This window comes from Chiloscyllium punctatum, chromosome 34 (assembly GCF_047496795.1).
Source record: "Chiloscyllium punctatum isolate Juve2018m chromosome 34, sChiPun1.3, whole genome shotgun sequence".
NCBI lineage: Eukaryota > Metazoa > Chordata > Chondrichthyes > Orectolobiformes > Hemiscylliidae > Chiloscyllium > Chiloscyllium punctatum.
Genome location: NC_092772.1, coordinates 5,731,867 through 5,744,852, shown reverse-complemented (window position 1 = coordinate 5,744,852; position 12,986 = coordinate 5,731,867). Strand labels below are relative to the sequence as shown.

At 49.3% G+C, this 12,986-nt stretch overlaps 1 long non-coding RNA gene across 7 annotated transcripts in view; it reads left to right on the top strand.

The window, feature by feature from the left end:
* Positions 1–341: 341 nt before the first annotated feature.
* LOC140458760 (uncharacterized) overlaps positions 342–12,986 on the top strand; it is a 90,200-nt gene continuing 77,555 nt past the window's right edge. For 6 of the 7 annotated variants that reach the window (XR_011953659.1, XR_011953660.1, XR_011953658.1 and 3 more), the window contains exons 1-2: positions 342–477; positions 1,454–1,569. This is a non-coding gene — a long non-coding RNA (uncharacterized lncRNA). Of the gene's footprint in view, positions 478–1,453; positions 1,570–7,345; positions 8,695–12,986 lie in introns of all 7 variants that reach the window. The other variant, XR_011953661.1, reaches the window with a different exon arrangement.

Sequence of the window (12,986 nt, the reverse complement as noted above, 5' to 3'; positions counted from 1 at the left end):
GATTTTGCAAAAGTTTAGGGCGACGAGCTAAGAATAATTCACAGGTCGGCGTGAATAATTCACAGGTCGGTTAACACAATGCGAGTAAGAAATTTATTTTCAAACTCCCAGAACGATTGGTAATTTACATACCTGGCTAGTATGGTTAAATTGGACCGAACAATCTATTTGCATACTAATGATCTCAATGACTGTAACTCGACAGAGCAACTGTTAATGACTAATATTTCACCCATGATCCTGTGTAGATATGAATATTCTCTATAAACTCACCGATAATCTCAGACGCACGCGCGGTTTGGATTCTATGTGGAGCATGCGCAGTGTCACATTGATCAGGACACAGAGAGAGAGAGACATGGAGCTGCTTTCTCCGGCAGCGGCTGCGATCGGATTCAGAGAGTCGCGCTTAGAGCCGGTGTGAGGGAGCCTCGCTGGGAAAAAGGAGCGAAGAGAATTCACAATTCCTGGATACAGGTTAAAAATAACTCTAAAAAGGCCCTCCAGGCCCGGGTAAGGAGGTGGCGGTCTCTGATCAGCGAAGCGGCCCAGGGTCACGGCCGCCATTTGTTTGAGGGAAGAAGGAGCGCGGGCCTCAGGGCCGCCATCTTGAGAAGGTCAAGGTGCAGGAGGGCGGGGCTCTCGGGGTCTGTAGAACAATCAGAGGAAAGGGAAGCCCCATTGTTATTGATTAATTCCACGAACACAGCTTCACTGGGCGATCCTGCAGGAATATCCTCTCTCAGTCCTGCTGGGATGTTTCACCCCATCAGAACCAGCAGCTCTCCTCCTCTCTCAGCTCCCCTTCTGTCCTTCCTGCAGCATCTGTCCCCTGGAGCATTAAGCTGACTGTCCTGTCCCTCCCTCAGCTGTTGTTTCTGTAATACCTGTGATATCCCAGTCCCACCTGAGATTACTTCACTAAAGACAGGAGTGCACCCGATGGACTTTTCTTAACATCAGCAATTGTTTAATACTCACTTACAGGTTTTAATTACATTGTTTTTGAAGCATTTACTTCACATTCAATCATTTGCAATGTTGGGATTTGAACCTGTGTCCAGAGAACACTTGCTGAGTTTCTGGATAAATTGTCACACAATAATGCCTCTAGGCCATCACTTCGCCTGCTCACAGTTTGTATATCCCAGTGCAACATGAATCAAAACTCTTTCTTCCAGCACAAGTGTTTGACCCGGCACTCTGATGATGTGACTCGGTACCTCTCCATGTGGTATCCCTCACTGTGTGGGTCTAATTGCTGCCTCTGTCAGCGTCTCTCACTTTTGAAGCTACTCCAGATCATGAGCCAACAGAATTCTCCACTCCAGAGAGATGAGGCAACACAGGTCAGGATTTTCCAGATCTCTGTGGGCTCAGTGCCATTCTATATGTGTAACCCTCAAAGCATTCATCTAATTGCCCATTCTGCCCATTTCTGTGTCCTCTACAGGTACTCATGAAGTTCCAGACTCAATAGACTTGCCAACTGCTGGTTGGGATGATGGTTGGTCAGCCAGAAAGACAAAGTCAGGGAGGTCGGGAGTCTTCAATAAATCCTGCTGCCAGGTAAGATCATTCCAGTGCACAGAGCAGAAAGTAATAATCACCACGCCTGCTGCAAGTTTTGTTGCAATGAGACAGCATCGGGAGTTCCCAGTTATCAGTCCAGGCTTGTGCTTTCTTAGGGAGCATCAGAACAACTGAGGGGAAAGCAGGCCTCCCACGAGAGGGTGGTAATGCAGCCTGGGATCTTTCTGTTCCCTATTCCCTCTCCAACATTGTATCTATGGCTTGTATTGAGGACCAGTGTCTTCAATCATTCTAACTCCTATAACAGTTCCTATCTCTGTCATCTCCTCCCCTCTCTCCAATTATTTCACATATTTGAAACCTCCAGTCCAGATGACCATCCGTATCGCTGTAACTTGCTTCAGTCTCTACAACATGCCTTGTCTCGATAGTCTCCTCCTCCAATAACTGGAGACATCGGGTCTGTTTCTGTGCTGCATGACTCTTTGGCTGAGATTTCCTAAATGGAATGAGTCGGGTTTGCCTGTGTTTGGCTCATATCCCTTCAAACCTTCTCCTCTCCATGTACCTGCCCGAGTGTCTTTTCCATGTTGTAATTGTACTTGTTTTTACCATTTCCTCTGGCAGTCCATTCCGTCTATGCACCATCCTCTGTGGATAATGTTGCCCCTCAGCTCCCTCTTTAAATCCTTGCTGTCTCACGTCACGTTTATGCCTCTAGCTTTGGACACACCTACCCTTGGCAATTCACCTTACTTAGACCATACATGGTTTCATAAACTTGTATAAGGTCACCCCGTGGCCTCCTCTGCCCAGGAAAAATATTGACGACAGTGTTACCAATATCTCCAACTCATGTACTCAATGCTCTCACCAATGCTCTCACAAGTGTGCCAATTGCCGCTTTCAACAACCTGTCACCCTGTGATGCCAGTCAAAGGAACAATGTAACTGCACCCCTTGGTCTCTCTCTTTTCTACAACACTGTTCAGGGCCCAACCATTACCCGTGTTAGTCCTCCTTGGTTTGTCTGAACTAAATCCAACAACTGAATTAAACTCCATCTTTCATTCCTTGGCCCCTTCGTCTATCATTTTGGTAACATCTTGAGCAAACTCCAGTCAAGTTTGTGGGACACGTTTTCCCATGCACAAAGCCATGCTGGCTGTCTGTAATCAGGCCTTATCTTTCCAAATGCATGTAAGGCCTACCTCTTAGAATGACCTCCAACAACTGACCCACCCTGATGTCTCGCTCATCAGTCTGTAGTTCCCTGGCTTTCTCTTGCAGCCTTTCTTAATTAATGACACAACATTATAATCATAGTTGGAGGCATACCGCACTCCGCACTGTTCAGTTAACGCTAACCATACTCTAAAACAGATCTCATCCCACCTGCCTGTTTCTGGATCATATCCCTTCAAACTGTTCCTATTCCTGTACTAATCTAAATGTCTGTTAAACATTGTAATTGTCCCCATGTTCTTGGGAAGTTCATTTCACACACAACCCACCCTCTGTGTAACAATGTGCCTCTCAAGTCTTTTTTTTAAAATGTCTCTTCTCTAAACTTAAAAATGTAGTGCCTTGTCTTGAAACTCCCCTGTCCATGGGAAAAGACAACTCCCATTAACTCTATCGATCCCCCTCATGATTTTATAAACTTCTATGAGGTCATCTGTCAACATTCAGGTTTCAGTGAAAAATACCAACCTATTCAGCCTTTCTTTATACTGAAGCCTTTCGTACCCAGCCACATCCCAGTAAATCTCCTCCCAACCCTTTCCAGCTTAATAATATCCTTCCTATAACTGGGAGACCAGAACTGGACACAGTATTCCAGAAGAGGACTCACCAATGGCCTGTATAATCTCAATGCGCCTTCCCAACTCCTATATCCAAAGGACTGAGCAATGAAAGCAAGTGAGACAAGCACCTTTTTTTAAACTATCCTGTCTCTCCATGTTACAAACTTCAAAGAATTATGTAGCTGAACCCTGAGGTCCCTCTGTTCTACAACACTACCGAAGGTCTTGCTATTAATTTTATAAGCCCTACCCGGGTTTGTTGTACAAAATGCATTACCTCGCATTTATTCAGATTGAACTCCATCGACAGTTTTTCAGCCATTCATTCACACCTTTCATCAGGATCCCTTTGTAATCCCAGAAAACCTTCTTCACTGTCCACAATGCCACCCTCCAGTCTAACAGCCTATCACACCTAGCTCTCTATGGTACAAATGTCTCTGTTCGGGGCCCTTCAATTTCTTCACCAGCTTCCCACAATGTCCTGAGATCCATTTGATCAGGTCCTGGGGATTTCTCTACCTTTGTGTTTTAAAACCTCCAGCACCTCCTTTTCTATAATGTGGACTCATTTCAAGACGTTGAGTCATAGAGATGTACAGCACAGAAACAGGCCCTTCGGACCAACTCCTGCATGACGTTTCTCGTCACATTTGCCAGAATTTTGCCAATATCCCTCTAAACTCTTCCTATTCATACACCCATCCACATGCCTTTGAAATGTATTTCTATCAGCCTCCACTATTTGCTCTGGCAGCTTATTCCATCCACTCTGCGGGAGCCAGTTGTCCTTTAGACCCCTTTGAAAAGTTTCCCTCGCCTGGGGAAATGACCTTGTCTATTGACCCTGTCGATGACCACCATGATTTTAAACACCCTTTATCGGTTAACTCCTCAGCCTCCCATGTTCAAGTGAAAACAGCCCCAGTCTATTCAGGCTTTTCCCTGAAGCACAAACCCTCCAACACTGGCACCATCTTTGGTCATTTCTTCTGAACCATTTCATGTTCCACGACATCCTTCCGATGACATTGAGACCAGAATTGCACACATTATTCCAATAGTGGTCAGGCCAAACACTGTTTAGTTCCTTGAGCGCCCCAGTCTTTATCCACAGTAAGTTCCAAAGTGAAATATTTGTTTTGGATCTTGCAGTTTCACACATTGTTGCCTTCATTGATTATTAAGGAGACCGGGTTTGTCCCGAGCTCTTCTTTTGCTCTTAATACACTTGTAGAGTCTCTTTGGATTCTCCTTAACTTTCTCTGCCAACGCTATCTCGTGTCCCCTTTTTACATTCCTGATTTCTATCCTAAGTGTATTTCTACAGCCCCGATGCTCCTGAAGGGATTCCCTTGAGCCAGCCAGTTATATCTGACATGTGACCCCCTTTTTCTTGACCACAGCCTCAACTCAGCCAGTGTTTCCTAATTCAGTCAGCATTCAGCTGCACACTAACAGGAACACACTGGCGCTGAACGCTCCTTTTATCTCGATTTTAAAATATTCCTACTTGCCAGATTTCCCTTTATCTGCAAATACTCTCCCCTGATCTACTTTAAAAATTCCTGTCTAATACTATCTTGCTCCATTGAATAACTTTAACTTGTGGATCGGGCCTGTCCTTTTCCATCGCTGTTTTCAAACTAATACAATTGTGGTAACTTTCCAAAGTGCTCCCCCACTAACACCTCAGTCCCGTTCCCTCCCTTGTTTCCCAAGGGGAGGTCAGGTATAGCCCCATTCTCCAGTTGGGCCACTTACATAATGACTGGGAGTTTTCGGAACACACTTAACAAATACCTTCCATCCAAATGTTTAACTTAGAAACAATCCCAGTCCAGGTTTGGAACGGTTAAGATCCCCTATCATTACAACCCTATTATTCTAAGAGATGTCTGAAATCTCCTGACATATTTGCTCCTCCATCTCCCATTGCCTATCGCTGTAGTCTGACCGTAGAAAACTAATGACCAATTTTTATTTCTCAGTTCCACTAATATCGTTTAACTGGGCGATCCTACATGAATCCTCCCTTGAGGTACTGCTGGGATGTTTCCCCCAATCAAACCCACCAGCTCTCCTCCTGTTTTGCCTCCTGTTCTCTCCTTCCTGTAGCATCTGTCTCCGGAACATTGAGCTGCTGCTCCTGTTGCTCCCTCAGCTGTGTTTCTGTAATATCTATGGGATCCCAATCCCATGTTCCCATCCATGCTCTGGGTTCATCTGCCTTATCTGTCTGGCCCTTTGTATTGAAATAACTGCAGTTTAATCCACCACTTTTCCATAATTGTCTGCTATGTTCTTGCCTGCCTTGTCCACTTATATTCCTCTGTTGAACCTTTGTACCAGCCTCAACTTTCTTTCTGGCCTTATGACTCTTTGGGGTCACACAGCCCTGCCAGACAAGTTTAAATCCTCTCGAGCAGCTCCAGCAACGTTCCCCACCAGGATGTGGGTCCCCCTCCTGCTCCCAGTTCAGGTGTATTCCCCACCCTGTCTACCTGTGCTGACACCTTCAGACATCCAGGGACTTGCCCACCAAGGTCCCTGTGTCCCTCAGTTCTCCAGGAGGACCGACCATTCATGATGTATATCATTCATTTATTAGACTTCCCACAGTGCATTACCTCACAGTGACCAGAAGTAAACTCTGTCTGCCATTACTCTGCTCAGTTTATCATCTGATCGATATCAGACTGCAGCCTGAGTCCATCCCCCTCAATGTGGACAACACCCTCACCTTTCATGTTATCGGCAAACCTACTAATGTTACCGTCTGCTTTCACATCTGAGTGATTAATGTCCATAATGAACAGCAATGGCTCCTGCACAGATCCCTGTGGTACATCCGCTGGGCAAAAGCTTTCAGTCACAAAACCAACCCTCCACCACGTGTGGAGCCAATTTACCAACTGACCTTGGATCCCATGGGATCTTCCCTTTTGGACCAGCGTTCCGTGTGGGACCTTGTCAAAGACCTTAATGAACTCCATATAAACCACATCATCTGCACGGCCCTCATCAATATCAGAGGACAGTCGTCTAGCAAATCCATACAGACAATCCCTCATGAAATTGCGGGGGGAATCCGTTTTTGGTGGATACATTCTTCCTCTTTTTGCAGTTCTGTGTACTGCAGTGTGTTGTGGCCCTTTTGAACAGTGTCTTGATGCAACTTCTTTTGTGTGTGTTGAGGTGGTTGCTTTCATAGATCAGGACTTGGTCTGTGTGTGTTGCTTTCCTGTATACCTTTGTGGTGAATTCTCCATTCGGTGTTCTCTGTACCGTCACGTCAAGGAATGGGAGTTGGTTGCCCTTTTCTTTCTCTCTTGTGAATCGGATTGCGGTGAGTGTGGCGTTGATGATCCGGTGTGTGTTCTCTATTTCTGTGTTTTTAATGATTACAAAGGTGTCCTCCACATATCTGACCCAGAGTTTGGGTTGAATTTGCAGTAAGACTGTTTGTTCTAATCTTTGCATTAGCACTTCTGCTATGAGTCCAGAGATGGGTGAGTCCATGGGTGTGCCGTTGATTTGTTCATATATTTGGTTGTTGAATGTGAAGTGTGTTGTGAGGCACAGGTCCAGTAGTTTGAGTATGCCGTCTTTGTTGATAGGTTCAACGTCCTGTTGTCTGTTCTGTATGTCCAGCAGGTTGGCTATTGTTTCTCTGGCTAGGGTTTTGTCGGTAGAGGTGAACAGTGCCGTTACATCGAATGAGACCATAGTTTCTTCCTTGTCTATGTGTATATTTCTGATGATGTCCAAGAATTCCTGTGTCGATTGTATAGAGTGTCTGGATCCGCTGATCAGGTGTTTCAGTTTCTGCTGTAGTTCTTTAGCCAGTTTGTGTGATGGTGTCCCTGGTAGTGATACTATGGGTCTGAGTGGGATGGCTGGTTTGTGCAATTTGGGTAGTCCATAGAATCTGGGGGTGTTGTTGGTTTCAGTTTTCATTCCCTGTCGGTCAAACCTGGTTATCTGTCCGTTTTTTATTGTAGGTTTCTCAGTGTGTTGTTTATCCTATTGGTGAGCTGCGGTGTGGGGTCAAACTCCACGCAATGTCATCCACAGATGCCTCAGGGAAAGACAACGGAATGAAGACATGCCACGACCCAAAGGACTAGCCACACTACCATGCATCAGGAACATTTCCGAACTGACAGCCAGACTACTGCGACCACTAGGACTCATAACAGCACACAAACCAACAGCCATTCTCAGACAACAACTCACCAGGACGATGGACCTGACACCCAGCATGAGCAAAACCAATGTCGTGTACAAAATCCCATGCAAGGACTGCACAAAACACTACATAGGACAAACAGGAAGACAGCTAACGATCCGCACCCATGAACACCAAACTGGCCACGAAACGACACGACCAGCTATCCTTAGTAGCCACACATGCAGATGACAAGCAACGTGAGTTCGACTGGGACAACACTACTATTATAGAACAAGCCAAACAGAGAACATCCAGGGAATTCCTCGAGGCATGGCACTCATCCACAGATTCAATCTATAAGCACATCGACCTGGACCCAATATACTGGCCACTGCAGCGGACAGCTGGATATGACAACCGCAAGCGGCAGATACAAATCACTATAAATCCCGGAGGAAAGATCACAGAAGCGCTTCACAGGAGGCTCCCAAGCACTGAGGATGTCACCTAGACAGGGGACGAAACGTCTGCAACACAAATTCCCAACTCGGCGAACAGAACCACAACAAGGAGCACCCAAGCTACAAATCTTCTCCCAAACTTTGAAGCCCTTTAGACTCTACTAAGCTCAGTCATGAACAAGCCACCATCTCTCTATTTCCTTTGCCTTGTTCAGTGTCTGCAACTTTCGCTGTATCTTCCAGTAAAGTTCTTTAGATACTGCAGGTCTGCCTAGCTCCCCAGATAACCTGTTTCATCCCCTACAGCTCCCTCAATCACTGTAACACCCTCTGCTCTGTCTAATCCTCCCCTTTCCCACTGTCTTCCAGGCACAACGGCGATCCTGTAAGAGAGCAGTGTGGAATGGGATGTTATAAATCTCAGCTGAGGCTTGAGGCCTACCATTACCTGGGAATCACAAGGGGAGAGAAGCTGAGAGAGAGCAGCACAAAGTGGGAGAATATAAATCAGCAGCGAGGGTCAAGGCCGACTGGGACTTGGCGTTGGATATAAAGCAGAGCAGGAGGCTCGAAATCAGCACTGAGTCACAGAGGGAGTGACCGTGTGAGGGAGCAACTTGGAGCAGGAGCTTGAGGCTGACTCACACCTGGGAGAATATAAATCAGCCCTGAGGATCGAGGCCTAGTTGTACCTGGGAGTCACAGAGACGCTGACACTGTGAGGGCGCAGACTGGAGTGAGAGCTGGATAATGACATGTCCGAGGATACACATCACTGTGTGTGCACGTGTCCCTCCATTGTTCTGTGTTTGTGTGTGTATGCGTGCGTATCCCCTTCCCTCGCTGTGTGTGTGTAACTCTCCTCACTTGTGTGTTTGTACCTCCCTTGCTGTGTGTGAGCATGTCCCTCCTTCACTATGTGTGTGAGCATATCCCTCCCTCACTGTGTGTGTGCATGTCCCTCCCTCGCTCTGTGTTTTTGTTTGTGTGTGCGTATGTCTGTGTGTCACCATCCCTCACTTTGTGTGTGTGTGTGTCCCCTCTCGCTTTCTGAGCAATGTCCCACCCTCGCTGTGTCTGCGTGTCTCAACCTTCTTGTGTGTGTGCGTGTCCAACCCTCGCTGTGTGTGTGTGCGTGTGCCCCTCTTGCAGTGTGTGAGGGTGTCCTCTCCTCGCTCTGTATGTGTGTGTATGCATATCACTCACTCACTGTGTGTCTGTGTGTCCGTCCCTCGCTGTGTGTGTGTGTGTCCCTCTCTCACTGTGTGCGCGTCGCACTTGCTTTGTGTGTGTGTCCCTCCCTCGCTGTGTGTGTGTCCCTCCCTCGCTGTGTGTGTCTGTGTCCCTCCCTCGCTGTGTGTGTGTGTGTGTGTCCCTCATCGCTGTGTGTGTGTGTCTGCGTGTCCCTCCTTCACTTTGCGTGTGTGTGTCCCTGTCCCTCACTGTGTGTGTCCCTCCCTCGCCGTGTGTCTGCATGTATCCCCCTCACTGTGTGTATGTGTGTGTCCCTCCATCGCTTTGCATGTGTGTGCACCCTCTCAATTTGTGTGCACATGCCCTACCCCTTGCGGTGTGTGTGCTTGTCCCTCCTTCACTGTGTGTCCCTCTCTCGCTATGTGTGTGCGTGTCGCTTCCTCGCTGTGTGTGTGTGTCCCTACCACGCTGTGTGTGTCCATGCTCCCTCCCTCGCTGCGTGTCTCAGCGTGTCCCTCCCTTGCTCTGTGTGTGTGTGTCACTCCCTCACTGTGTGTGTGTCCCTCACTCTCTGTGTATGTGCGCATGCATGTCCTTTCCTCACTGACTGTGCATGTCCTTCCCTCGCTGTGTCTGTGTGTGTGTCTCTTCGCTGCGTGTCCCTCCCTCACTCTGCGCGTGTGTGTTCCTCCCTCGCTGTGTGTGTGCGTGTCCCTCCCTTGCTCTGTGTGTGTGTGTGTGTGTGTGTGTGTGTGCGCGTGTGTGTGTGTGTGTGTGTGTGTGTGTGTGTGTGTCCCTCCTCACTGTGTGTATGTGTGTGTGTGTCCCTCTTGCTGTGCGAGTGTGTGCTTGGCCCTCCCTCGTTGTGTGAGCATGTGTCTCCCCCCTCGCTGTCTGGGCGTGTGTCCCTCTCTTGCTGTGTGTGTGTGTCTGTGTGTGTGTGTCACTCTCTCGCTGTGTCTGTCTGTGTTTGTGTGCTTTCTCATGCATGTGTCGCTCCCTCACTGTCTGTGTGTGCGTGTCCCTCCCTCGCTCTGTGTGTGCGTGTCCCTCCCTCGCCGTGTGTCTGCATGTATACCCCTCGCTCTGTGTGTGTGTGTGTTTGTGTGTGTGTGTGTGTGTATTTGTGCGTGTCCCTCCTTTGCTTTGCGTGTGTGTGCCCCCTCTCAATTTGTGTGCACATGCCCTCCCCCTCGTGGTGTGTGTGCTTGTCCCTCCTTCGCTGTGTGTCCCTCCCTCGCTGTGTGTGTGCGTGTCGCTCCCTCGCTGTGTGTGTGTGTGTGTGTGTGTCTCCCACGCTGTGTGTGTCCATGCTCCCTCCCTCGCTGCGTGTATCAGCGTGTCCCTCCCTCACTCTGTGTGTGTCCCTCCCTCACTGTGTGTGTGTGTCCCTCGCTCTCTGTGTATGTGCGTGGGCATGTCCTTCCCTCGCTGTGTCTGTGTGTGTCCCTTCACTGCGTGTCCCTCCCTCGCTGTGTGTGTGTGTGTGTGTCCCTTCCTCGCTGTGCGTGTGTGTGTGTTCTCCCTCAACTTGTGTGTACGTCCCCCTTGCTGTGTGTGCGTGTCCCTCCTCACTGTGTGTGTGTGTGTGTGTGTCCCTCCTCACTGTGTGTGTGTGTGTGTGTGTGCGTGTGTGTGTGTGTGTGTCCCTCCTCACTCTGTGTGTGTGTATGTGTGTGTGTGTGCGTGTGTGTGTGTCCCTCCTCACTCTGTGTGTGTGTGTGTGTGTGTGTGTGTGTGTGTCCCTCCTCACTGTGTGTGTGTGTGTGTGTGTGTGTGTGTGTGTCCCTCCTCACTGTGTGTGTGTGTGCGTGTCCCTCCTCAGTGTGTGTGTGTGTGTGCGTGTGTGTGCGCGTGTGTGTGTGTCCCTCCTCACTGTGTGTGTGTATGTGTGTGTGTCTGTCCCTCCTCACTGTGTGTGTGTGTGTGTGTGTGTGTGTGTGTGTGTGTGTGTGTGTGTGTGTGTCCCTCCTCACTGTGTGTGTGTGTGTGTGTGTGTGTGTGTGTCCCTCCTCACTGTGTGTGTGTGTGTGTGTGTGTGTGTGTCCCTCCCTCGCTGTGTATGTGTGAGTTACTCCCTTGCTCTGTGTGTGTCTCCCTCTTGCTCTGCATGTGTGTGTGTGGCCCTCCCTCGCTGTGTGTGCATGAGTCTCCTCCTCACTGTGTGTGTGCGTGACCCTCTCTTGCTCTGTGTGTGTGTGTGTGTGTGTGTGTGTGTGTCCATGTCCCTCACTGGCTGTGTGTGTGCGTGCCCCTCTCTCGCTGTGTGTCTGTGTTTGTGTGCTTGGGCATGAGCGTGTCCATCCCTCGCTGTGTGTACGTGTCCCCTCTTGCTGTGAGTATGTGTGACCCGTTTACAGTGTATGTGAGTGTCCTTCCCTCGCTGCGTGTGTGTGTGTGTGTGTGTGCCCCTTCCTTGCTGTGTGTCTATGCGCGTGTCCCTCCCTTGCTTTGTGCGTGTGTGAGTGTGCCTCTTGCTGTGTGTGCGTGTGTCACTTCCTCGCTTTGAGTGTGTATCCCTCCCTTGTTCTTTGTGCATATCCCCACCATTGTGTGTCCGCATCGCCCCTCGCTGTGTGAGTGCCTGTCCCCCCTTGCTGTGTGTGCGTGTGTCCCGTCTCGCTGTGTGTATGTGCCCCCTCTCAATTTCTGTGCACATGCCATCCCCCTCACCGTATGTCTGCTTGTCCCTCCTTCCCTGTGTGTGCGCGTGTCCCTCCCTTGCTGTTTATGTGCGTGTCCGTCTCTCGCTCTGTGTGTTGGTGTATATCCCTCCCTCGCTGTGTGTGTGCATGTCCTTCCCTCCGTCTGTGTGTGTGTGTCCCACTCTCACTGTGTGTGTCCCCCTCTTGCTGTGAGTATGTGTGTCCCTTTTGCAGTGTATGTGAGTGTCCCTCCCTCGGTGTGTGTGTGTGTGTGTGTGTGTGTATGCATGCGTGTCAATTCCTCACTGTGCCTGTGCGTCACTCGCACGCTGTGTGAGTTTGTGTGTGTGTGTGTGTGTGAGTTCGTGTGTGTGTGTGTGTGTGTGTGTGTGTGTGTGTGTGTGTCCCTCCCTTGCTCTTTGTGTATATTCCCCTCGCTGTGTGAGTGCATGTCCCCCCTTGCTCTGTGTGATTGTGTCCCTCCCTCGCCGTGTCAGTGCCTGTCCCACTCACTGTGTGTGCGTGTCCCCTCACTTTCTGTGCACATTTCCTCCCCCCTCGCCGTGTGTGTGCTTGTCCCTCCTTCCCTGTGTGTGTGTCCCTCCCTCGCTGCATGTCTCAGCACGTCCCTCTCTCGCTGTGTGTGTGTGTATCTCTTCCTCGCTGTGTGTGTGTGTGTACGTGTTACATGCTCACAGTATGTGTTCTTGTGTCACCCCTTCACTGCGTGTCCCTCACTCGCTGTGTGTGCGCGTGTCTCTCCCTCGCTGTGTGTATATATGTGTGTATGTGCGTGTCCCTCCCTCTGTGTGTGTGTGTGTGTGTGTGTTTGTGTGTGACCCTCCCTTGCTGTGTGTGCATATCCCTCCCTGGTTGTGTGTGTGCGTGCGTGTCCCTCTCTTGCTCTGTGTGTGTGTGTGTATGTGTACCTCTTGCTGTGCGTGTGTATGCATGTGTCTCCCACTCGCTGTGTTTGCGAGTGTCCCTCTCTTGCTCTGTGTGTGTCTGTGTTTGTGTGTCCCTGCCTCACTGTGTGTCTGCGTGTATCCCCCTCTCACTGTGTGTGTTTGCATGTCACTCCTTCACATTGCGTGTGTGTGTGTCCCCGTCCCTCGCTCTGTGTGTGTCCCTCACTCTCTCTCTGTGTATGTGCGCATGCATGTCTTTCCCT